This window comes from Bubalus kerabau, chromosome 2, assembly GCF_029407905.1.
Source record: "Bubalus kerabau isolate K-KA32 ecotype Philippines breed swamp buffalo chromosome 2, PCC_UOA_SB_1v2, whole genome shotgun sequence".
Classification (NCBI taxonomy): Eukaryota; Metazoa; Chordata; class Mammalia; order Artiodactyla; family Bovidae; genus Bubalus; species Bubalus kerabau.
The window spans coordinates 149,870,084-149,896,985 of record NC_073625.1 but is presented as its reverse complement, the minus strand read 5'-3'; the positions used below and the strand labels follow the sequence as shown (position 1 = coordinate 149,896,985).

The 26,902-nt window shown below is 36.3% G+C and overlaps 1 long non-coding RNA gene across 2 annotated transcripts in view; it reads right to left on the bottom strand.

Moving 5' to 3' along the window:
* LOC129644942 (uncharacterized) overlaps window positions 1–26,106 on the bottom strand; it is a 60,192-nt gene extending 34,086 nt beyond the window's left edge. For both annotated transcript variants that reach the window (XR_008711070.1, XR_008711071.1), the window contains exons 1-2: window positions 25,966–26,106; window positions 1,413–1,526 (exon numbers count right to left, since the gene is read on the bottom strand). This is a non-coding gene — a long non-coding RNA (uncharacterized LOC129644942). The remainder of the gene's footprint in view (window positions 1–1,412; window positions 1,527–25,965) is intronic.
* Between the last annotated feature and the right edge of the window lie 796 nt (window positions 26,107–26,902).

The following is a 26,902-nucleotide window of genomic DNA, read 5'->3' as shown; positions in this document are numbered from 1 at the left end:
TGAATCTTCTAGTGGTTTCCTCCACTTTCTTCAATTTCAGTCTGAATTTGGCAATAAGGAGTTCCTGATCCGATCCACAGTCAGCTCCCAGTCTTGTTTTTGTTTACAGTATAGAGCTTCTCCATCTTCGGCTGCAAAGAATATAATCATCTGATTTTGGTGTTGACTATCTGGTGATGTCCATGTGTAGTCTTCTCTTGTATTGTTGGAAGAGGGTGTTTGCTATGACCAGTTCGTTCTCTTGGCAGAACTCTATTAGCCTTTGCTCCGCTTCATTCTGTACTTCAAGGCCAAATTTTCATGTTACTGCAGGTGTTTCTTGACTTCCTACTTTTGCATTACAGTCCCCTATAATGAAAAAGACATCTTTTTTGGGTGTTAGTTCTAGACGGTCTTGTAGGTCTTCATAGAACTGTCCAACTTCAGCTTCTTTGGAATTACTGGTCGGAGCATAGACTTGGTTTACTGTGATATTGAATGGTTTGCCTTGAAAACGAACAGAGACCATTCTGTCGTTTTTGAGATTGCATTGAAGTACTGCATTTTGGACTCTTTTGTTTACTATGATGGCTAATTCATTTCTTCCAAGGAATTCCTGCCCACAGTAGTAGATATAATGGTCATCTGAGTTAAATCCATCCATTCCAGTCCATCTAGTTCACTGATTCCTAGAATGTTGATGTTCACTCTTGTCATCTCCTGTTTGACCACTTCCAATTTGCCTTGATTCATGGACCTAACATTCCAGGTTCCTATGCAATATTGCTCTTACAGCATCAAAGCTTGCTTCTATTTCACCAGTCCCATTCACAACTGAGTATTGTTTTTGTTTGGCTCCATCCCTTCATTATTTGTGGAGTTATTTCTCCACTGATATCCAGTAGCATATTGGGCACCTACCAACCTGATAGCTCAAACAGTAAAGCGTCTGCCTACAAGGCAGGAGATCCGGGTTTGATTCCTGGGTGGAGAAGATCCCCTGGAGAAGCAAATGGCAACCCACTCCAGTACTCTTCCCTGGAAAATTCCATGGACTGAGGAGTCTGGTAGGCTACAGTCTATGGGGTTGCAAAGAGTCAAACACGACTGAGCGACTTCACTTCACCTACCTGGGGAGTTTATCTTTCAGTGTCCTATCTGTTTGCCTTTTCATACTGTTCATGGTGTTCTCAAGGCAAGAATACTAAAGTGGTTTGCTGTTCCCTTTTCCAGCGGACCACATTCTGTCAGACCTCTCCATCATTACCCGTCTGTCTTGGGTGGCCCCATATGGCATGACTGAGTTTCACTGAGTTAGACAAGGCTGTGGTCCATGTGATCAGATTGGCTAGTTGTCTGTGATTGTAGTTTCAGTCTGTCTGCCCTCTGATCCCCTTTCTCAGTGACTACCGTCTTACTTGGGTTTCATTTACCTTGGACATGGGGTCTCTCTTCACAGCTGTTCCAGCAAAGCCAGCCGCTTCTCCTTACCTCAGACATGGAGTAGCTCCTCTGGGCCACCGCCCCTGACCTCTGGCGTGGGGTAACTGTTAGTAATATTTAAATAACAGCATTATAAATTTTAAGTTAACAAATAAATGAAAACCTAGATAATATATAATATAAAATATATTTTTAAAACACATAATTACTATGACAACATAGTAGTTTTTGTTGCAAATTTGATTCAGTACTAATACAAGAAAATCATACCAAGGGTAGGTAATCAGTGCAAAGATAGCCTAGGAATTCTCTGACACCAAATTTTTATATTATGTTAGTATACAAATAATTATAATTCAAATATTTATATAAGTAACTGTGATAAAATTAAATTATACAGGAGAAAAGAGGGGGAATTTTTGCTTCTCAGCTGTAACTAGGTACACATTCATGAAAGACATACTATTGGATTAGAGTTTGAAAAATGAGTGTGATTAGGGTAGAAATTTCAATTAGGAGAGTGGCATGGAAAATACTCAGGTTACACTGGTAAGACTCTCTCTCTCTATATATATATTTTTCTCATATATATATATGAAATATATATTTTTTCATATATATATATATGAAAATCTGTTCAGGTGAACTGAATGGAGACAAATAAACCAAGGGATAATTCAAAGCTTTTGTCAGAGATGGTGAGTGACGAAGGCATTAAAATTCAGGAAAGGAAAGATATATATGGAATGTAGAAAGAGTACTGATGATCCTGCATGCAGGGCATCAAAGGAGACACAGATGTAAAGAACAGACTTTGGGACTTAGTTGAAGAAGGCAAGGGTGGGATGATTTGAGAGGATAGCATTGAAACATGTACATTACCACATGTAAAATATATGACCAGTGCAAATTCAATGCATGAAGCAGGGCACTCAAAGTCAGTGCTCTGGGATAACCCAGAAGGATACAGGGGGAGGGAGACAGGAGGGAGTGTCAGGATGGGGGTACACAAGTATATCTGTGACTGATTCATGTTGATGTAATGCAAAAACTATCATATTATTTTAATTATTCTCCAATTAAATAAATAAATTGAAAAAAATTTTTTTCAAATGTAAAAAAATTTAAGGAAAAATTTATAAATATATATCCAACTTCAGTTCAGTTCAGTCTCTCAGTCATACCCGACTCTGCGACCCCATGAATCGCAGCAGGTCAGGCCTCCCTGTCCATCACCAACTCCCAGAGTTCACTCAAATGTCCATCGAGTCAGTGATGCCATCCAGCCATCTTATCCTCTGTCATCCCCTTCTCCTCCTGCCCCCAATCCCTCCCAGCATGAGGGTCTTCTCCAATGAGTCAACTCTTCTCATGAGTTGGCCAAAGTATTGGAGTTTCAGCTTTAGCATCAGTCCTTCCAAATAACACCTAGGACTGATCTCCTTTAGGAGGGACTGGTTAGACCTCCTTGCAGTCTAAGGGACTCTTAAGAGTCTTCTCCAACAATACAGTTCAAAAGCATCAATTCTTCGGTGCTCAGCTTTCTTCACAGTCCAACTCTCACATCCATACATGACCACTGGAAAAACCATAGCCTTGACTAAACAGAGCTTTGTTGGCAAAGTAATATCTCTGCTTTTTAATATGCTGTCTAGGTTGGTCATAACTTTCCTTCCAAGGATAATTGTCTTTTAATTTCATGGTTGCAGTCACCATCTGCAGTGATTTTGGAGCCCCCCAAAAAATAAAGTCTGGCACTGTTTCTGCTATTTCCCCATCTAATTCCCATGAAGTGATGGGACCAAATGCCATGATCTTCATTTTCTGAATGTTGAGGTTTAAGCCAACTTTTTCACTCTCCTCTTTCACTTTCATCAAGAGGCTTTTAGTTCCTCTTCACTTTCTGCCATAAGGGTGGTGTCATCTGCATATCTGAGGTTTTTGATATTTGTCCTGGCAATCTTGATTCCAGCCTCTGCTTCTTCCAGCCCAGGATTTCTCATGATGTACTCTGCATATAAGTTAAATAAGCAGGGTGACAATATACAGCCTTGACATACTCCTTTTCCTATTTGTAACCAGTCTGCTGTTCCATGTCCAGTTCTAACTGTTGCTTCCTGACCTGGATACAAATTTCTCAAGAGGCAGGTCAGGTGGTCTGGTATTCCCATCTCCTTCAGAATTTTCCATAGTTTATTTAAGGGAAAATTTATAAATATATATCCAACTTCAGTTCAGTTCAGTCTGTCAGTCATACCCGACTCTTTGCGACCCCATCAATCACAGCAGGCCAGGCCTCCCTGTCCATCACCAACTCCCAGAGTTCACTCAAATGTCCATCGAGTCACACTGTGTGTGATCCACACAGTCAAAGGCTTTGGCATAGTCAATGAAGCAGAAATAGATGTTTTTCTGGAACTCTCTTGCTTTTTCAATGATCCAGCGGGTGTTGGCAATTTGACGTCTGGTTCCTCTACCTTTTCTTAAACCAGCTTCAACATCTGGAAGTTCATTGTTCACGTATTGCTGAAGCCTGGCTTGGAGAATTTTGAGCATTGCTTTACTAGCGTGTGAGATGAGTGTAATTGTGTGGTAGTTTGAGCATTCTTTGGCATTGCCTTTCTTAGGGATTGCAGTGAAAACTGACCTTTTTCAGTCCTGTGGCCACTGCTGAGTTTTCAAATTTGCTGGCATATTGAGTGGAGCACTTTCACAGCATCATCTTTCAGGATTAGAAATTGCTCAACTGGAATTCCATCACCTCCACTATCTTTGTTCGTAGTGATGCTTTCTAAGGCCCACTTGACTTCACATTCCAGGATGTCTTGCTCTAGGTGAGTGATCACACCATCATGATTATCTGGGTCGTGAAGATCTTCTTTGTAGTTCTTCTGTGTATTTTTACCACCTCTTATTAATATCTTTTTCTTCTCTTAGGTTTATACCATTTCTCTCCTTTATCGAGCCCATCTTTGCTTGAAATGTCCCCTTGGTATCTCTAATTTTCTTGAAGAAATCTCTTGTCTTTCCCTTTCTGTTGTTTTCCTCTATTTCTTTGCATTAATCGCTGAGAAAGGCTCTCTTATCTCTTCTTGCTATTCTTTGGAACTCTGCATTCAGATGCTTATATCTTTCCTTTTCTCCTTTGCCTTTCACTTTTCTTCTTTTCACAGCTATTTGTAAGGCCTCCTCAGACAGCCATTTTGCTTTTTTGTATTTCTTTTCCATGGGGATGGTCTTGATCCCTGTCTTCTGTACAATGTCATAAACCTCCGTCCATAGTTCATCAGGCACTCTATCTATCAGATCTAGTCCCTTAAATCTATTTCTCACTTCCACTGTATAATCATAAGGGATTTGATTTAGGTCATACCTGAATGGTCTAGTGGTTTTCCCTACTTTCTTCAATTTAAGTCTGAATTTGGCAATAAGGAGCTCATGATTTGAGCCACAGTCACCTCCTGGTCTTGTTTTTGCTGACTGTATAGAACTTCTCCATCTTTGGCTGTAAAGAATATAATCATTCTGATTTCAGTGTTGACCATCTGGTGATGTCCATGTGTAGAATCTTCTCTTGTTTTGTTGGAAGTGTGTATTTGCTATGACCAGTGTGTTCTCTTGGAAAAATTCTAAATGGGAATACCAGACCACCTTACCTGCCTCTTGAGAAACCTATATGCAGGTCAGGAAGCAACATTTAGAATTGGACATGGAACAAGAGACTGGTTCCAAATAGGAAAAGGAGTATGTCAAGGCTGTATATTGGCAGCCCGCTTATTTCACTTATATTCAGAGTACATCATGAGAAACTCTGGGCTGGAAGAAGCACAATCTGGAATCAAGATTGCCGGGAGAAAAATCAATAAGCTCAGATATGCAGATGACACCACCCTTATGACAGAAAGTGAAGAGGAACTAAAAGGCCTCTTGATGAAAGTTAAAGAGGAGAGTGAAAAAGTTGACCTGAAGCTCAACATTCAGAAAATGAAGACCATGGCATCTGGTCCTATCACTTCATTGGAAATAGATGGGGAAACAGTGGAAACAGTGTCAGACTTTATTTTGGGGAGGCTCCAAAATCACTGCAGATGGTGACTGCAGCCTTGAAATTAAAAGGCACTTAATTCTTAGAAGAAAAGTTATGGCCAATCTAGATAGCATATTGAAATGCAGAGATATTACTTTGCCAACAAAGGTCCATCTAGAGAAGGCTGTTTTTTCCAGTGATCATGTATGGATTCGAGAGTTGGACTGTGAAGAATGCTGAGCACAAAAGAATTGATGCTTTTGAACTGTGATGTTGGAGAATACTCTTGAGAGTCCCTTGGCCTGCAAGGAGATCCAACCAGTCCATCGTAAAGGAGATCAGCCCTGGGTGTTCTTTGGAAGGAATGATGCTAAAGTTGAAACACAGTACTTTGGCCACTTCCTGCAAAGAGTTGACTCGTTGGAAAAGACTCTGATCCTGGGACGGATTGGGGGCAGGAGGAGAAGGGGACAACAGAGGATGAGATGGCTGGATGGCATCACCGACTCAATAGACATGAATTTGAGTAACTCTGGGAGATGGTGATGGACAGGGTGGCCTGACATGCTGCGTTCCATGGGGTCGCAAATAGTCAGACACGACTGAGCGACTGAACTGAAGGCAGTTCTATTTCAAGTTTTTAAGGAATCTTCACACTGTTCTCCATAGTGTCTGTACTAGTTTGCTTTCCCAGCAACAGTGTAAGAGGGTTCCCTTTTCTCCACACCCTCTCCAGCATTTACTGGTCTTTTCCTAATCCAGTCTTCCCCAAAGCTCTCTTTTCAGTGCATGATTTTACACAATATAATGCATTTCATAAAAGTATATATAATAATTTTAGCAGAATGTTAAAGAGCCAAATGTGAATGAATTACAATTAAGTGCAAGAAACATAAACCATCTGAGGTAACTTAAACATAAGTGATTTAAGAATTAGTGTGTATAAAAATGTTGGAAATTTGAAGGAAAACACTAGAATGTGATTCCAGGAAAGACACCAGATCAATACCACATTGAATTAGATGACAGTATATCTCTTAGAACACCATGAAATTATACTCAAATGCAAACTTGCCTATGCTATGGCTATAGCTTCCTGTCATCACCTGGGGAGCTAGAGAATGGACACCCATATCAGTCACCCAGAGTAAAAAAAATCTATATTGGAAAGTCAAGAAGACATCATCAGCACCAAATTATTTCTAGTCATTAACAACATTGGAATCCAGAAATTACAATGTTTTTGCAAAGAACTCTCATTTGTATAACTATTCTTGTCACCAGAAAGAAATAAAAAAGCAACAAAATGTTTTTTGCCTTCTATCTCTCCTTTGAGTTGCATGTGAGTGCAACTGTTATCAGAATCTAGCACCAGCCAGAAAACCAGAAGTGGGGATACCTATGATATATAGCCTTTATATAACCATCTCCTCAAACTAAAAGGAAGAGAATGAAAGCTGAAGTAGACAAATCATAACATGCTTCACAGTATGTAATATTTGGACATGTCTATACTAAAAGGAAAACCAGAATAATCAGATGCGTGAATCTGCTCATAGTATGTTTGCATTTGAGTGATATCCAAAAATAGAAGCCATTTGGTCTAATGCATGGTCTTGCAAGTAAATAGGATCCTAATTAGAAATGTTGTGTCAATAAATACCTACGCTATAAAATGAGAGAGAATGCTTGAAAGAAATATAATTCCAATGCTGACCTTCCATCAAACAAACACGTACTAAAGTATAATTCATCTGTTAGCAGTGGTGGAACAAGGGTAAAGTGACAGAGTTGTTTGCTTTGCAAGTAGGTAGTAAATATGTACATTGTTTTATTATGGCCTTTAAATTATAACAAGAGAAGCCCCCAAAGTGTGTTCTTTTTATTAAGCCTTGTGCTAGCAATTTTTTAAAAAACAGATACAATATAGTTCCCCCAAACTCTTTTCTGGTCTGAGTTCTTAACACTTTTTATATTAAAATTAACGTTACATATATCAACATTGATATTAAATCGTTCATGCTTGTTACCTTAAGTGGTTTCTGTTTCTTCTACTTAACTCATGCACATACTTCTGTTTAGGCATTCTTCTATAATTATTATACATGCTTTTCTGAAGTACCCTGAATTGTGCAAAATTAGATACATATACTTTAAATTAGTGCATTGTGTCACTTTTCTGTTAATAACCTATTGTAGTCTACGTGGAAGTTAATTTGAGAACAGTTACAGTAATCCTCCAATACAGCCTCACATTCAACTACATGTTTTGTGTTTTTTTTTTTTTTCAAGAGCAAGTTTACAATTGTTTGGACCCTTGTTTCCAATACTGTGGGGCTACATATTCCTATATTTAAGCAATAGATTTGAAGAAAAAAAGTGATCATACAGTAACTATAAACATGAAAGAAAAGAACTTGCATTATTTCCATTTTGATATTCTATGTGATCATGAGGAGTATATATTTTTGTTGAAATGCAAAAACCCCAATTTATTTAATCTTTTTATATGCAGTATCTTTATTCTCATATTTTTCACTATGAGCTATTGCCATTAAGTTCCATCATAAATCAGATTAAAGTGAACAGTTTGGATTTCTTTAAACATAACCATGTAGCATGAATTGTTTTATTAGCATTTTTATAATGACTAATTTATATTTGCCTGAAGAAAAGTAATGACATAATGAATATTCTAGATTTCACAGGATATCCAGTGAAGGTTAACTTAGAAATCACCAGTTATGTTACATAATTCCAGTTATGTTACAAATTTCCTTTCTAAACGTATATCTTTGCCTAGGAGGATTTTCAGTTAAGTTCAATACTGATTATTTTGCCAGAGTTTAAATGAGACTAGAGCAAAGTTTAATATATGCATGAGTTTTTAGTTTTCTCAGTGACTGCCCTCCAGTGAGTGTATTTAAAACAAAAAAATTCATCAACATGCGTCCGCCATGGGTGTACACAATACAATATTGTAAAGTAATAAAAAATAATAAAAATAAATAAATAAATAAAACAAAAAAAAGTTTCTACAAATATAAACCACTGAGTATTATAGAATATTTTTATAAGCATATTTTCTAGGATGTCTTCTTATATCTGAAACAATCTGTGCATTTTTTATAAAATAATCTTAACATTTTTCTATCTAAAATAAAATTTATTTCTCATGACCACAAAGTCCTGCCAACTATGCAGACCCAAAATTACATTGGCATACATATGATCTTTGCTACCTCTCAGGGACTAAATAACAATTTTGCTGTTGTTCAGTCACTACATCATGTCTGACTCTTTGCAACAACATGGACTGGAGCATGCCAGACTTCCCTGTTCTTCACTATTTCCCCAGAGTTTGCTCAAGTTCATGCCCATTGAGTCATTGATGCTGTCTAACCATCTCATCGTCTGCTGTCCTCGTCTCCTTTTGCCTTCAATTTTTCCATCATAGAGTCTTTTCCAATGAATCTAAATAATAATAATATTAATAATAATTAGATGCCCCTAAAAACTATGTAGTACTTTGTGATAAACTATGTATTCTGTATTTACTCATAAATCATATTGAAATTTTAAACATGATCTAAGTCATGTTCCCCAGACCTTCGGTTTTTTTTTTTTTTAATTTATTTAATGTTTTGGAAAATGCAAACTCCTTATGTCTTTGATATAAATGAGAAAAACTGATATGCATCATAATATGTAGAATATGATTGCAAATATAATTATTTCTGAGCAGCTGTAATTGATGGTACTTGGATTCTATTGGTTTAAAAAATGTTCTATTTGTTTTGTTTATGGCTAGATCTTTAAAAAAAATGTTTCTCTATTGTACAATTTTAGCACTACAAATGAATTAGCTTAATTTCTCCTTGGTAATGAAAGGCCTATTCCATACATTTCTTTGCCTAGAAGATACTAGAGAATTCTCCCATCACATTTTTCCTGCCCCTGAACTGGTATTACATCTGTCATGCAATCCAAAACAGTCCTTTTCTTTGTGTAAGTGGCACTATCAAGGATTTATGGCAGCGGCTCCCTTCTGCTAGTGAGAGGAGAATAAGACTTAATATGTTTTAAAGCTGAGTATAAATCAAAGTTGGTGGAAAGCAAACTTGAAAAAATTCCATATGTATGCCTATAAAAACTCCCAAATATTTGTGAGGATTTCTCTTTATACCTTCACCAGATGGTGGTGAGGAGAAATGACAGGAAAGAAAATTACCTTCTATAATTTCAACTGACTTCATAGATCTCATCATTAGTGACAGCTGAGGTAGCTGAGCACTTTTTGATGTGATTCGGAACAGTCAGCTTTCCTGTCTCTGATATATTTTTGTTTTAACACAGATAAGGAACTTTGATCAAGTAGATGGTTGTGTGAGTTTCAATGTCTTAGGCATGTTTCCAAATTCCAGGTCTGTCACATTCTTATTTATACTACTTACTACAAGTTCCCTGGAGACGGAAATGGCAACCCACTCCAGTATTCTTGCCTGGAGAATCCCACAGATGGAGGAGCTTGGTAGGCTACAGTCCACGGAGTCGCAAAGAGTCAGACACTAGTGAGCGACTTCACTTCCACAAGTTACTAAGCTTCTCAGAATCAGTGACCCCCATTTCCATCCCTGGGTATTGCTATATATCTAAACATTTACATTATGGACCAAAAAATTCCAATAAATTAATAACACTACCACCATCAAATTTTCCTTCAGAAGCTATACCACACTTGTAAACCTTGTTTTCTAGGAGATATACCAAGAAAACTGTATTATTGGTATAAATATAGACAGAGTTCCTCTTTGGAAGTGTATGTCTTTTTGAAGAGATAGGATTAAATATATCCATTTACATTAAAGATGAATTGTGTTCTTGTGATTTTCATAGTTTTCTCTCATAGGAAGTAATGCAATATCAGATCACTTCTTTACTCTTATTGGATAAGAGTTCAGTAATCTGTTAAATGGCTTTATGGTAGGTTTGTCAAGTTCTTTAAATGTCCTATTTAGCAAGGAATATAGCATGTAATTGTAACCAATAGCAATTGTTAATAAATTGTGATGATTATTGTTTTGAAAAAGCAGGTAAAATTGATACTATTCTTAGTTATATTTTTATTATGTAATATTTGTAATATATAATTATACATTTTTAATAATATGATATTAATGATACACTGAATTCTGAAGCCTATATTGAAATATAATTTGATTTTATTGACATTTTAATAACTCCTATGACTTTTGTTTGTATTATTACACTTTAAGGTGAAATACACAGTCCAGCCAAGCTGAATTTATTTATTAATTTGACCATTTACCCAACAAACTTATTTTTGTTCTAACTTTTCCAAATGTTTAATAGTGAAAAGCAATGTTTCAGGGAGACAATAATAGTTGTTTATTAACAGTTCATAATAAAGTGAAATATCTTTTATTGTTTGACATTTTAAAATACATTTTAATGATTTTACATACTGGTAAATATCTCCTTTCCTTTGCTCCTTACAATTGAAATTTTGATATTTTTGACCATGGCTCTTTCTTGACACTTTCAGCCATTCACCAAAATCCACTAGAACAAAAATTATGAGTAGATTGAATGTCTCAAATAGCTAATCTTAAAAAATAAAACTAAACACAATTTAATATCTTAAAGATAATAGGCTTTAACTTACTTGTTATTTACAAAAGACATTATTTAACTCAGCATCCTTAAATGAGGTGACAGAAAAAGAAGACTAGAAAATATAAAGGGCCTAGTGGTTAATTTTTAAGATCTTGATTTTAATTTGGAAAAACAAATGCATTTTTTAAGATTCACTGAAAAATTTTTCATCAGTTATTTTTAAATATCAAATTTGTCCTTGAAACTTTTTTCATGAAATAATACATTGTTATCAAGCTGATTTTAAATACATAGAGACCATCTAATTCTGCTAACCACTGTCTAGGTCTTTTACCATCTTAGCAATTTCAAATAATACAATTAAATTAATTTATATATATTTATTAAAATAGGCATTTTGTTTAATTATATTTGATTACTTTAATGAAGCTTGTCTAACCTTTCTTACTGCTTTATCCAAAGTTATGTTCACTGCATAATAATTGCTTTAATTGTTCTATTAATACTCTTTATATTGTAAAGTAGAATTAAATATCAAATGAAGGGAAAACAATGATTGTACCAGCTTATTGCTTTGTGAAATATTTCAGGCTGTGGGTCAAAGACAGAGGTGTCAGTTGGAGCCTGTCAGATTCCCTGAGTTGAAGACTTAAGAGTCTAGAGGAGGCAGGGAGGCTGGAGTTTGGAAGACGGAGTATCAGGGAAAGAGAGCTTCTCAGAGATAGGACTCCAGACAACTGTGGCAGAACCCCTAAGTACCCAGACAATATTGATACCTCATATATTTCAGGAAATTGTCCAAAGCAAGGAAAAAAAGAACACCTGAAAGGGTTAGAGGAAACAGTATCAATGTCCTGCATAGTACCAGGAATAGTGCTAATTGTCAAAAGTCAGATTGGAAAATTTTGATAATTCATGGGGAACTGGATGCAGTATTTAGAGGAAATTTTTCTTGGCAGTGTGGAATGATTAGCTCTTTGATAAAATCTGATTATGTCATCTTATCAAGTCTTAAAAGCCAAGTGTATCAAACAGTTTTCAAGTAACTAAACTGTCTCCCAGAACAAAAGTCAAGAATATTCACAGGAATACAAACTATTCAGCATAATTTGAAGTAAAATTAACAATTCTTGGCATCAAACAAAAAAAAAAATGCCTAAGTATACAAGACCAGGAAAATATGAATGCCCATCAATGAACTCAGCTTCTCTAAACAAACTTTTTCTAAAAGGGAAAACTAAACCCCAAATAGAATGAAAGAAAAAATAAATATCAGATCTGGAAAAGAGAGAAGTAATTTAAAAAAAAAATCAGTAATGTAAAAAGATTTCTTTTGAAAAGATCAATATAATTAATAAAATATGGCAAAACCAATACAATATTGTAATTAGCCTCTAATTAAAATAAATAAATTTAAAAAAGAGTAGAAAATTAGAAAAAAAAAAGAAAATTAGAGAAATGACGAGAAATGTCAATACAAGAAATGAGACAGGTGAAATAATTACAGATATTACAGATATTGAAATAAAAATACTGGAATATTATAAGAAAATTATAATTTTTCATAATATGTACATAATGCAAAAAATATCCTATAGCCTTTATGAAATGGACATACTTCAAGGACATAAATTCTCAAAGGTGACTCAACAATAATGTGAATAAATCAATATTATCAAGTTAATGCATCCGAATTTAGGGAGATATTTTTTTCCAAAAAAAAAAGGCTATTACAATTGGGAGAATACACTAATATCAGAAAACTTCAAGAATCACATAATCAAACAGAAAAAAAAAAGACTTTTCTATCATAGGAAGGTATAATCAAAGACAAGCTGCTACTGCTAAGTCACGTCAGTCGTGTCCGACTCTGTGTGACCCCATAGACGGTACCCAACAGGCTCCTCTGTCCCTGTGATTCTCCAGGCAAGAATACTAGAGTGGGTTGCCATTTCCTTCTCCAGTGCATGAAAGTGAAAAATGAAAGTGAAGTCGTTCAGTCACGTCCAACTCTTAGCAGCACCATGGACTGCAGCCTACCAGGCGCCTCCATCCATGGGATTCTCCAGGCAAGAGTACTGGAGTGGGTTGCTATTACCTTCTCCGTCAAAGACAAGCAGGATGTGCTAAAGGAAAGTTGGGCAGCAAGAGGAAATGACTAATGAAGTCAGAGAAGAAAAGTGTCTCACTGTGATCAGCTGATTCTTGGGATAAGTAGATGATGCAGCATGTTCTATTTTTTATAGCTTACACAGGTTTGATAACAAGGAATTAAGAAATAGTAAGAAGGATTAACAGTTAGAACTGGACATGGAACAACAGACTGGTGCCAAATAGGAAAAGGAGTACGTCAAGGCTGTATATTGTCACCCTGCTTATTTAACTTATATGCAGAGTACATCATGAGAAACGCTAGGAACAAGGTGGAATCAAGATTGCCAGGAGAAATATCAATAACCTCAGATATGCAGATGACACCACCCTTATGGCAGAAAGCAAAGAAGAACTAAGGAGCCTCCTGATGAAAGTGAAAGTGGAGAGTGAAAAAGTTGGCTTAAAGCTCAACATTCAGAAAATGAAGATCATGGCATTTGGTCCCATCACTTCATGGGAAATAGATGGGGAAACAATGTCAGACTTTATTTTTTTGGGCTCCAAAATCACTGTAGATGGTGATAGCAGCCATGAAATTAAAAGACGCTTACTCCTTGGAAGGAAAGTTATGACCAACCTAAATAGCATATTGAAAAGCAAAGATATTACTTTGCCAACAAAGGTCTGTCTAGTCAAGGTTATGGTTTTTCCAGTGGTCATGTTTGGATGTGAGAGTTGGACTGTGAAGAAGGCTGAGCACCAAAGAATTGATGCTTTTGAACTGTGGTGTTGGAGAAGACTCTTGAGAGTCCCTTGGACTGAAAGGAGATCCAACCAATCCATCCTAAGAGATCAGTCCTGGGTGTTCATTGGAAGGAATGATGCTGAAGCTGAATGCTTTGGCCACCTCATGCGAAGAGTTGACTCAATGGAAAAGACTCTGATGCTGAGAGGGATTGGGGGCAGGAGAAGAAGGGGATGACAGAGGATAAAATGGCTGGATGACATCATTGACTCAATGGACATGAGTTTGGGTGAACTCCGGGAGGTGGTGATGGACAGGGAGGCCTGGCGTGCTGTGATTCATGGGGTCGCAAAGAGTCGGACAGGACTGAGCAACTGAACTGAGCTGAACTGAAGAAGGAATAAGGCCTAACTAAAGTTTGGTTAAAACACAGCAGACAGTAAGATATGGGCAATCATGAGCACATTATTAATGATATTGAACATACAGTTAAAAATCATTTTATAAAGAAAATTCCAGGTTAAGATGGCTTCACTGGTGAATTCTTCCATACTTTTATAAAATAAATAATTCCAATGCTAGATATATTTTTTCTAGAAAATTAAAGAAAGACTACTTCTCAAATCATTCTATGAATCATTATTTTATAAAAACAAATTCAGACAAAGACATTAGGAGAAAAGAAAGCAATCCAAAACCCCTTCTGAACATAGACACACAATAATTCTAAAACAATTTTAACAAATCAAATGCAAGATTATATAAAATAGATAATACTTAATGACTAAATAGAATTTATTCCAAGAATGCAAGGTTGATTTAACATTCAAAAGTTAATCAATGTTAGAATATCAGGACCTCTAATTCATTGCTGCTGGGAATGAATAATTGGAAGACAATTTGGCAGTTTCTTATGAAACTAAATATAATCATATCATATCACTCATTATTTCCCTAACAGGTTATCCACACTAAACTATTCAATATTTATATCAGATCTGTATTTAATGTCCAAAATTTGGAAAAATTACTATGACCTTCAATAGGGTTTTGAATAAGCAAACTATAGTCAGTGTCCTTGAAATACTACAGAGCAGTAGAAAGAATGAGCTATTAATTCATGTAAAATCATTGGTGAAACTTAAATGCATATTGCTGTTTGAAGGAAGCCATTCTGAGAAGACTGTATGCTGTGATTTGAATTATATGGCATTCTAGAATAGGCAAAAATATAGAGATGTTAAACAGATCAGTGTTTGCCGGGGGGCTGTTAATATGGATGGGCTGAATGGTGAAGCACAGAAAAGTGAACGTATTCTATAAATAAACTATGATACTCTAATTGTGGTTACATGGCATTCTTTATTTGGATAATCCCATTGATCTTTATTGTATAAGGAGTGAACCTTAACATATGTAAATTATATAAAATGTTTTGAGAGCAAGGCAAAATCCCAGCATGCAATGAAAACTATAACAAAAAAACTAATTGTACTATAAATTATGAAATAGTAAGAAAGAAATTGATATAAAGACTGTGACTTAAGTAGCTTTGGAAATGAAAGCAATCTGGAAAATTAAAGGTAAAAGGAACTGTACATAAATATTGTACTTTTGTTGATAAGGTTGTTAAATTGTTTCCCATGGTGGTACAGTTAGCAATTCTGAAACTGCTATACTTGTATACTGAAAGAAATAACTAAATAGTGGATGATGGGAGCCAGATTTCTTATTGGAAAGTTTAAAGGTTTCCAAAAGGATGAATGAATGAGCAAAAGGCAGAATGAATCACATGGTAAGGATTAGACCAGGATGCTGGGAAGATTATGGGCAAGAGGAAAAGGGGATGACAGAGAATGAGGTGGTTAGATGGCATCACTGACTCAATGGGCATGAGTTTGAGCAAAGTCTGGGAGAGAGTGATGGGCAGGGAAGTCTGGCATGCTGCAGTTCATGAAGTTGCAGAGTCAGACGTGATTTACTGACTGAACAACAAAAGAGTTGGAGATATCAGCATGAAGGCAAGTTTGAAAAATAAATGTATATCGAGAAAGAGAGAGGAAGAGAGAGGGAGATCAATATACCTGAGTTAGTACACATACATGTTTTCTTGCTCTGACAGCTGAGAGGACCTAGAAGCAATGACAAACTTGGCATCCACATCTTAGTTTCTAATATTTATCTCCAATGACAGAAACAAGATGTCTTTGGAGAAATTATTGATTTTAGAATTTACACAGAAGTTATACAATTTCTCCCTAGTTGACCTATAGATTCAATACAATTTGAATCAATATTAAATTTTTTAGAAGCATTGGCAAGCTGATTCTAAAACTCATGTGGAAAAGCTGTTAGTAGAATAGCCAAAGCAACATTTCAAAAGAAGTACATAGTTAGCAGAGAGCACTACCTTATTTCAAGGTTTATTTAATGACTATTTATAGCAATTCAGTGTATTATTGGTATAAATATAGGCAAATATATCAATAGAACATAATAGAGATCCCAGTACATCACTGTACATAAAATTGTTTTTGGACAAGGATGCAAAGGCAATTTATTGGGTAAAAGAATAATCTTTCAACAAAAGTTTTCTAAACAATTGAATCACTATATGCAAAAAAAAAATGAACTTTGAACTATCAGTTCAGTTCAGTTCAGTTCAGTCGCTCAGTCATTCCGACTTTGCGACCCCATGAATCACAGCACGCCAGGCCTCCCTGTCCATCTGGAATTCACTCAGACTCATGTGCATTGAGTCAGTGATGCCATCCAGCCATCTCATCCTCTGTCGTCCCCTTCTCCTTCTGCCTCCAATCCCTCCCAGCATCAGAGTTTTTTCCAATGAGTCAACTCTTCGCATGAGGTGGCCAAAGTACTGGAGTTTCAGCCTCAGCATCAGTCCTTCCAATGAATACCCAGGACTGATCTCCTTTATGATGGACTGGTTTGATCTCCTTGCAGTCCAAGGGACTCTCAAGAGTCTTCTCCAACAACACAGTTCAAAAGCATCAATTCTTTGGCGCTCAGCTTTCTTCACAGTCCAACTCTCACATCCATACATGACCACAGGAAAAACCATAGCCTTGACTAGATGGACCTTTGTTGGCAAAGTAACATCTCTGCTTTTTAATTTGCTATCTAGGTTGGTCATAACTTTCTTTCCAAGAAGTAAGAGTCTTTTATATCTCACATCATATGCAAAAATGATTTTTAAAATGTAGTCCACCAAAACGTTACTGCCTTGCTCTGACGCCTAACACAGTGCTTTGTCCAGGATAGATACTTAATATTTCTTCAATGCTAACAAACAAATATCCCTATTTGAGAAAATACACTGGTATCTTGGAAAATTTCTTGCTTGTGTTTCTTTTGTTTTGTTTGTATTTACCTAAAAAGTCTAGATGCACCTTTTCCTAGACTTCAGAATCAGCAGCTCGAGTTTTCTTTTGAATCTATTGCAATGCATTCAAAACAACTTGCTTAAAATGTGATAATGTGATGTTTGATGGGGAGCTCAAAAAGAGCCATTTTGTGTTATTTGGTACAAAATCGCTCTTTTTTCCAGCTTCAACATGATGCAGTTTCAGAATGGCTCTTTTAAATATGTGAAGATATTAAATGAGGTATTTGTATCTTTGTTGATTAGTGTAAATTATTTAGGATTGTGTCTATATGTCACTGACTGACAATTATATTTAAATTTAAATTAGGTGGCATTAGATATTTATTTTATCCATGCTCATTTATTATTATAACCATCTGAATTATTTTCATTAGGTTTATTTCCATGCCTTATCACTGTGAAAAATTGTCTACAAGTTTGTTTTCTTTAAAAGTTGTGCTGCTTTTATCTGTAAAAATTCTTGAAGTGATTGAATGCATAGTACAGAACAATTCCTTCCTTTACATAAAGTGTATTTGAATATAAGGTTAAATTTATTCTTAAGAACAAATGTATTAAATATATGTCTCTGAATGCACTTATAATGAAAATAGACAAAGTTATATAGACAAATGGGCAAGCTGTTCTAGATTAACAAAGATAAAATCCATCCATAAAAGACTATATTTCCTGATTCAAAAAATTAATCTCACCCCACACAATTTGAAATGCAGCACTTACACATTTTCGTGCTGTTCTTTTAATGGTCATCAAGGCACTAGGACTACTGAAATATCATGGCTTTTAATTTGAAAATGTAATATTAATTATGAAGGAAAGAATGTGTCTATGCTTTTAGAAGAAATGTATTTTTAAAACAAAACTCTGGAGGGTGAAAGAGCATGTAAATCTGCCTCCTCAGGATTTTCTCATAAAAGAGCTGTTTTCACATTTGTTTATTCATTTAACACATCTTTAACAAGTACTTATTTTTGTATACACTAAAAGTGCTTCAAATACTAGAATAGTTTTGCCCTTAAAGAGTTCATCATATAAAAAAGTACATAAGAAACTTTAAAGTTTACAAATAAATTTTGCATGCATTTAAGAAAAAGTTCTTATAAACTACAGAGTGATAGTGTCTCTATAAATATAAGGACAGAAAGTCATCATATTTCAATGAGAAGAAAACTAAGTAAAACAAGTCTATATGCCTAAAATCCAATACATAACTCTAGTAGGTTAAACAATGTTATGGGGTTATCATCTCCAAAAACCTAACCGAATCTTAAAGTAGTGCCGCAGTTAGTAAGAATGAGCTATCTATCTAGGGAGGTGTCAACTTGAAGAAAAATATTAACAACCTAAAAGTTGAGAGTTATGTTTTATTAATGGGGAATTTTAGGACTTATATCCAGGAGGCAGCCTTTCCTGCGATCCTAAGGGAACTACTCAGAGAAAGCGAAAGGAGGAGACAGGTTATATAGAAATCTTACAACAAAGGATAGATAGTCTGAACATCAAAAGATTATTGTTAATTAAAGAAAACCAGATATCCCAAGTTGAGGAGTTTACTGCTTTTTCTATGTATGGGAAAATGCAAGAGTCTGGACTCACTGAAATCATTCTTTTGATATGCACTTCAGCTATCTGGACCAGAATCCTGTTTTCACCGCAGGGAACGGCTGTAGTCTAATGGCTGCTAGATGGCAGAATTTCTTCTTGAGTTCATTAGGGCTCACATGCTCACAATGGAGAACTGTAACCGCTGATGACTGTGACATCCTTGTTTACTGATATGGCTAGAAATATTCCATTTCTCAGAAGTATGATCAAAAGAAGACTTGATAAAACATTTTACTGAAGCTTCCACTTGTATTTCCCAGCCTAGTCTACAGAAGATATATTGAGCAGTTTGAAATATTTCTTCTTACTTACTCAACAATGGTCTTTTCTGTCAATTGCTTATGATGATCAGAAAGGCTCAAATTTTCATCCCACTGCTACCTAAATGGCTGTTCGCTACTGTTTCAACAAGTCCCCTGGACAGAATATTTCTTCTTCCCCTCTCCCTGGCCTTTTAAAATCTTTTTTCTCTCAATTTCTCACACTCAGCCTCTTCTTGTCAAGTTTAAAAACTTTCAGCACCATCAGATTTATGAAATCATGGAGTACAAAATGGGAAAGATAAAAAATGACTTTCAGAGTTTTCCGCCCAAAGTATGGGATCACTGCAAGATAACTGCATATTTCACACTACTCAGATCAGCATTTTTGTGGGAATCTCTTGTTCTTCATCATGCTAAAAGAGTGTTCATCACTTACTGTTTCATCATATACATATAAATCACTGACATCTTTTAGCTGGAAATGACTTAATATAGCAAATTAAATGCTTAGAGGAGCATTAGAATATGTCAGAAAGGGAGTTGAATTCTCAGGAAATCATGAACGACCAGAATCACAGTAAGCCACTTCTGGAAAATCTCTGCTGCATTTTAGCTATCAAGCAAATACTTGGTATTAATTCATCAGAAAGCTGATACAAAAAGCCTCATCTGTGATTTAAATATGTGTCTGTCTACTGTTCTTTGGGTAAAATAATGACTTATACTTCTCTTTTACATAAGTCTAGCCATACTCAAGGGGAAGAGATTATACAAGGGCATTGATATCAGAAAGTAGTGATCATTTGGAACTATTTTAAAAGATGCCTACAGCTGGTAAAGAATCCGCCTGCAATGCGGGACACCTGGGTTCAATCCCTGGTTGGGAAGATCCCCTGGAGAAGGGAAAGGCTACCCACTCCAGTATTCTGGCCTCTAGAATCCCATGGACTGTATAGTCCATGGGGTCGCAAAGGGTTGGACATGACTGAGCGACTTTCCCTTTTACAGATATTTTTCAGAATGGCTCTTAAGTGATTCTACTCATTATTTACTCACTTGCAGTTAGAACTGTGCTGACAGATTTTAAGGTAGATTATTTCATTTTTGGTTTTTGTTATGTTACAAACCATTCAAACATCTAATAGGTTTAGAAGACTGTGGATTATTTGGAGCCATAAGTAATATCAGGTCAATTTCTATTCTACTATATTTCAGTTCATTGAAGCCACTGAGCTGCAATTAAAACATCTCATTTCAGCATTATATTTAGCTCAATATACTAGCCAGTATGATGGACTTTGCTGGTGCCATTACACATTTTACCTAAGGCTAAGGCTTACTACACTAGAGCTTTAAGACACTAGCAACATCTATACTTCTCTAGGACTGCTCAGAGCTCCTCTTACGATGGTCCAAAGTGTATGGCAAACAGCTTCCAAATTCTCGCACAGAGTGTAAGGAGCTCCAAGACATCACTTTGTTCTAACAACAAATAAAAAACTAAATAAACTGAAAAGTCAACAACTCTTCTTAAATCTCTCTGAGAACTTAGGTCACAGGACAAATCACTGCTCCCCAACTTGGACACAGATCCACAGATACAAAGAATAACAACATAGTGCAGCAGAAATCCCCACACAGAAACCATCAAAGGAATCAGTATCAGAGTAGGAAACCTGAACTGTAATTGGCAATTGCTGGAGGCTCAAACTGGTCAAACTTGACAGTTAACAGCACCTGTGGAACCCAGACAGCTCTTATACTTTTTTGAGTTCATCTGTAGGAGCTCTTCCAGGTTCTCACAGTGATGATCAGAAAAAAAATCCCTCCAGTTTTTGGTAGGGAGAGAAGAAAATAACCAATTTGAAATATGCCATAGCATTGTGTTCTTCTTAACAAGGCCTACCCTCAAGCAAAACTATTTTATCAACACCTAACTTATTGAGGTTTTATCAGAGCCTAACCAACCTAGGAAAAAGGAAATACCAAACTCTAGGCCCCTCTAGCCTGTCTCATCTAAAGTAGTGAGGGGAAAAAAATAATAAATTGAGAAGCACTAGTAAAGTTCACCGTTCAGGGGACAGACTAATCAAATTGCAGAGAAATTACTCATACAACTACAGAATACTTCCTCTCCCCTTACATCTTATAACAACATTAATAAAGGCCAATTTATTGAAGTTCCTTTAAGCCAGTATACCATATCAATGTTTCAACCAAAAAATTATAAGACATAATAAAAGGCATAAAACACAGTTTGAAGAGACATAGCAAGCATCAGAAACAGACCCAGATATGATAACAACTATCATTAATATGCTGAAGGCTCTAATGGAAAAAATAAGACAACCTGAGACAACACATGGAAGGTATAAATCAGAGAAATAGAAATTCTAAGAAAGACTTGAGAGGAAATACTGAAGATTAAAATGCTATAATAGAAATGAAGAATGCCTTTGAAGGACTCATTAGTAGACTGGACATGGCTAAGGAAAGAATCTCTGAGCTTGAAGATGTAAAAAAAATAGAAACTCTTCAACTGAAAAGCAAGTAGAACAACAACAAAAGAACAAAATATTCAAGAACTTTGGGACAGCCACAGAAAGTATAACATACATTCCTTTCTGGGAACAGCAGAAGGAGAAAAAAGAAAGTGACAGAAGCAATATTTGAAAGAAGAATGACTATTTTCCCCAAATTAATGTCAGACACTAAATCACATATCCAAGAATCTCAAAGAATATCATGTAGGATAAATATCAAAATAACTACACCTGGGCATATTATATTCAAACTGCAAATAAAGAAAAATAAAGATAATTTTTTTTTCAATCTTGAAAGAAACTGAAGGGAGGAAGAAAGTGCCTCATCTATAGAAAAGCAAAGACAAAAATTCAGTTTCTCCTCAGAAAACATGCAAGGAAGAAGAGTGAAATATTTTAAGTGTTATGGAAAGAATAATGAATTTGGAATTCTGTGTCATCTGAAATTTTCCTTTAAAAATAAGGGATAAATAAATATTTTCTCAAGTAGGAACTGAAGGAATTTGTTTCCAGTAGACCTACCTTGCAAGCAATGTTGAAAGTTCTTCAGATAAAGGAAAACTATGCATAAGAAACTTAAATTTAGATAAAGAAAGAGTATTAAAAAATAAATAGTGAAAGTAAAATACAAACTATTATTTTTCTTAATGGATTTAATAGATTTTTTTAATAATAGCACAATGTATGCAATAATTATAGTTTATGTGTAAGTGAATAAAATAATAGAAATGATGTAATTGATGGGAAGAAGGAATTAGGAATATTTTGTTATTATAATGAAAGTTGCTCAGTTGTGTCCAACTCTTTGTGACCCCGTGGTCACATACAGTCCATGGAATTCTCCAGGCCAGAAAACTGGAGTGGGTAGCCATTCCCTTCTCCAGGGGATTTTCCCAATGCAGGGATCGAGCCTACGTCGCCCACATTGCAGGCAGATTCTTTATTAGCTGAGCCACCAGGAAAGCCCCAGAAGGTATTTACCCTACATGTGAAGAGGTATAGTGTTATTTGAAAGTACACTTGGATTAGCTATAATGTATGTTGCAAACGTAAGGGCAATCACCAAAAAAAAAAGGGGGGGGCGGAGAGGAGGGAGGCTGGGAGAGAAAGAACTTTAACTAACATGATAAGAAAGGAAATAAATTGAATCATATAAAATGTTGAGTTAAAACTAGGAAAGGCAAAAAATAGAAGACAAGAATAAGAAAAAACAGCATGAGCAACAAATAGAAAATGATAGCAAAATGGATGATGTCAATTCAACTGAATTAGTAACTACTTAGTCTAAATGAACCACTTAAAAGAGATTCCCTAAATGGATCAAAAAACAAAACCTAACTAGAATAATTCCAAAGAAAGAATTCCCAATCCCAAAGAAAGGCAATGCCAAAGAAAGTTCACACTACCGCACAATTTCACTCATCTCACACACTAGCAAAGTAATGCTCAAAATTCTCCAAGCCAGACTTCAACAGTACATGGACTGTGAACTTCCAGGTGTTCAAGCTGGATTTAGAAAAGGAAGAGGCACCAAAGATCAAATTGCCAACATCCATTGGATCATCAAAAAAACGAGTTCCAGGAGAACATCTACTTCTGCTTCATTGACTATGCTAAAGCCTTTGACTGTGTGGATCACAACAAACTGGGGAAAATTCTTAAAGAGATGGGAATAACAAAATACCTTTACCTACCTCCTGACAAATCTGTATGCAGGTCAAGAAGCAGCAGTGGAACCCAAAATGGAACAACAAACTGATTCCAAACAGGGAAAGGAATACGTCAAGGGTGTATATTTAATCATGCTTATTTAACTTATATGCAGAGTATATCACATGAAATGCCAGACTTGATGAAGCACAAGCTAGAATCAAGATTTCCGGGAGAAATGTCAGTAGTCTCAGATACACAGATGACACCACCCTTATGGCAGAAAGCGAACTAAACAGCCTCTTGATTAAAGTGAAAAAGGAGAGTAAAAATGTTGGCTTAAAACTCAACATTCAGAAAACTAAGATCATGCTATCTGGTTCCATCACTTCATGGCAAATAGATTGAGAAACAGTGGAAACAGTAACAGACTTTATTTTTTGGGGCTCCAAAATCACTGCAGATGGTGATTGCAGCCATGAAATTAAAAGACGCTTACTCCTTGGAAGGAAAGTTATGACAAACCTAGACAGCATATTAAAAAGCAGAGACATCACTTTGCCAATAAAGGTGAATTTTTATTCCTAATTGTATAAAAATGTAGAGTAATATTTTAAAAATAGTCCAACTAATTGTTTTTATTAAGAAACATATATTCTTTTCTGTTTTTCTCTTTCTAAGAGCATGCAGTGGAGTTTTAAACATCATCATTCAAAGTGTAGTTTTGGCCTTATATATGGACAGGCTAGTTTCCAAAACTAGACTTGGAAACCAGTTGTTCTTTTGGCCTGAGCTCTTGTGGTCCTTATCAGTTCTGCTTTCATATCTGTTATCTTAATGTTTAGATAGTGCTCAGTGAATTACCTTAACTTCCATTGGATGAATATTATTACATTTTTATCATGTCTTTCAAAAAAACTACAGGCTCAGGGTTTCATTCTCAATTTTTTCTATCAGATCAACTTATCCTACTCCACTTGGCATATAGCAAGCCCATAAACTCTAATTCCAGTGTCTATAGCCCACTTCTGCCTGATCCTCAGGGCCTAATTCTCTTGCTGAGTTCCAGGGAAACAGAACAAAACATCATCTGTGCCGTCACATTATTCTCATTTATCTAGTGAACTTACCTCAACACCCTAAGAAATGACTTAAATTTATATTTTATTTCTTTGCTTTTGTACCTGTCATAAAAATATTTTTCCCATACCAAGGAGTAGGTATTGAATATCTTTTCTTGTTTCTAGTTTCTTCTTTCCTGATTTTAGGTTATTTATTTTCTCTAAATATTAGGTGAAGTCACTTATTTGAGTACTCTGGATTTGATTGTTAATATATCAAGTCAGTAATTCAGTTCAGTTTAGTCACTCAGTCGTGTCCGACTCTTTGTGACCCAAAGGACTGCAGCACACCAGGCCTTCCTGTCCATCACCAACTCCTGTAGTTTACTCAAACTCATGTCCATTGAGTTGGTGATGCCATCCAATCATCTCATCCTCTTTCATCCCCTTCTCCTCCCACCTTCAATCTTTCCCAGCATCATACTCTTTTCAAATTAGTCAGTTTTTCACATCAGGTGGGCAAAGTATTGGAGTTTCAGCTTCAACATCAGTCCTTCCAATGAATATTCAGGACTGATTTGCTTAAGGATGGACAGGTTGGATCTCCTGGCAGTCCAAGGGACTCTCAAGAGTCTTTGCCAACACCACAGTTCAAAAGCATCAATTCTTTGGCACTCATCTTGCTTTCTTTATAGTCCAACACTCATATTCATACATGACTACTGGAAAAATTATAGCCTTCACTAGATGGACATCTGTTGGCAAAGTAATGTCTCTGATTTTTAATATGCTGTCTAGGTTGGTCATAGCTTTTCTTCCAAGGAGTAAGCATCTTTTAATTTCATGGCTGCAGTCACCATCTGCAGTGATTTTGGAGCCCAAAAAAATAAAGTCTGACACTGTTTCCACGATTTACCCATCTATTTGCCATGAAGTGATGGGACCAGATGCCATGATCTTAGTTTTCTTAATGTTGAGCTTTAAGCCAAAGTTTTCACTCTCCTCTTTCACTTTCATCAATAGGCTCTTTATTTTTCTTGGCTTTCTGCCATAAGGGTGGTTTCATCTATACATCTGAGGTTATTGATATTTTTCCCAGCAGTCTTGATTCCAGCTTGTGCTTTATCCAGCCCAGCATTTCTCATGATGTACTCTGCATATAAGTTAAACAAGCATTTAGAATCAAACCCTATTCCTGGCAGAGATGTTCAGAGGGCTCAAATACACCTTGTACACACCAGGACCCAGGGACCCCACAGAGACTGAGACAGAACTGTTTAAGCATCTCCTGTAGAAGTACTGGTCAGCAGTGGATTGCCACAGGGACAGGGGCTCTGGGTGCAGCAGACTTGGGTATGGCATAAGCCCTCTTGGAGGAGGTTGCCATTAACCCCACCATAGATTTGCCAGAACTTACACAGGACTGGGAAATAGACTCTTGGAGGGCATAAACAGAAACTTGTGTACACCAGGACCCAGGAGAAAGGAGCAGTGACCCCAGAAAAGACTGACCCAGACTTGTCCAGGAGTGTCCAGGAGTCTCCAGTAGAGGCATGGGTCAGTGGTGGCCTGCTTCAAGGTTGGTAGCAGTGAGTGTAGCAGTACATACATGAGATCTTTTGAAGGTCACCATTATTTTCATTACCTCCACTATAGGTTGGCCCCGGGTAAATAGCAGGGAGGGAACACAGCTCCACCCATCAACAGAAAATTGGATTAAAGATTTACTGAGTATGGCCCCACCCATCAGAACAAGACCCAGTTTCCCCCTCAGCCAGTCTCTCCCAACAAGGAGCTTCCATAAGCCTCTTATCCTTCTCCATCAGAGGGCAGTCAGACTGAAAACCACAATCACAGAAAACTAACCAATCTGGTCACATGGACCACAGCCTTGTCTAACTCAATGAAACTGTGTGTCATGCCCTGTAGGGCCACCCAAAACGGATGGGTCATAGTGGAGAGTTATGACAAAATGTGGTCCACTGGAGAAGGAAATGGCAAACCACTTCAGTATTCTTGCCTTGAGAATCCCATGAACAGTATGAAAAGGCAAAAAGATAGGACACTGAAAGATGAACTCCCCAGGTCGGTAGGTGCCCAGTCCAATATGCTACTGAAGATGAGTGGAGAAATAACTCCAGAAAGAATGAAGAGACAGAGCCAAAGTCAATAATTAGTGGCTTGCAAAACTAGGAATGTGTTTCATAATCTTATTTGAATCTCAAAAATAAATTAGTTAACATATTATATCTGTACTACTTCCACAATAAATTATATTATTTTTTTCGTGCATTCTATCATCAGTTCTCAACCTCAAGCCATGCCAGACACATGAATTCTTATGGTACATTACCAAAGGCGTTAATTATTTCCATAAAAATTTTACTTTAATTCTGTTAGACAAGGCTGTGGTCCATGTGATCAGATTGGTTAGTTTTCTGTGATTGTG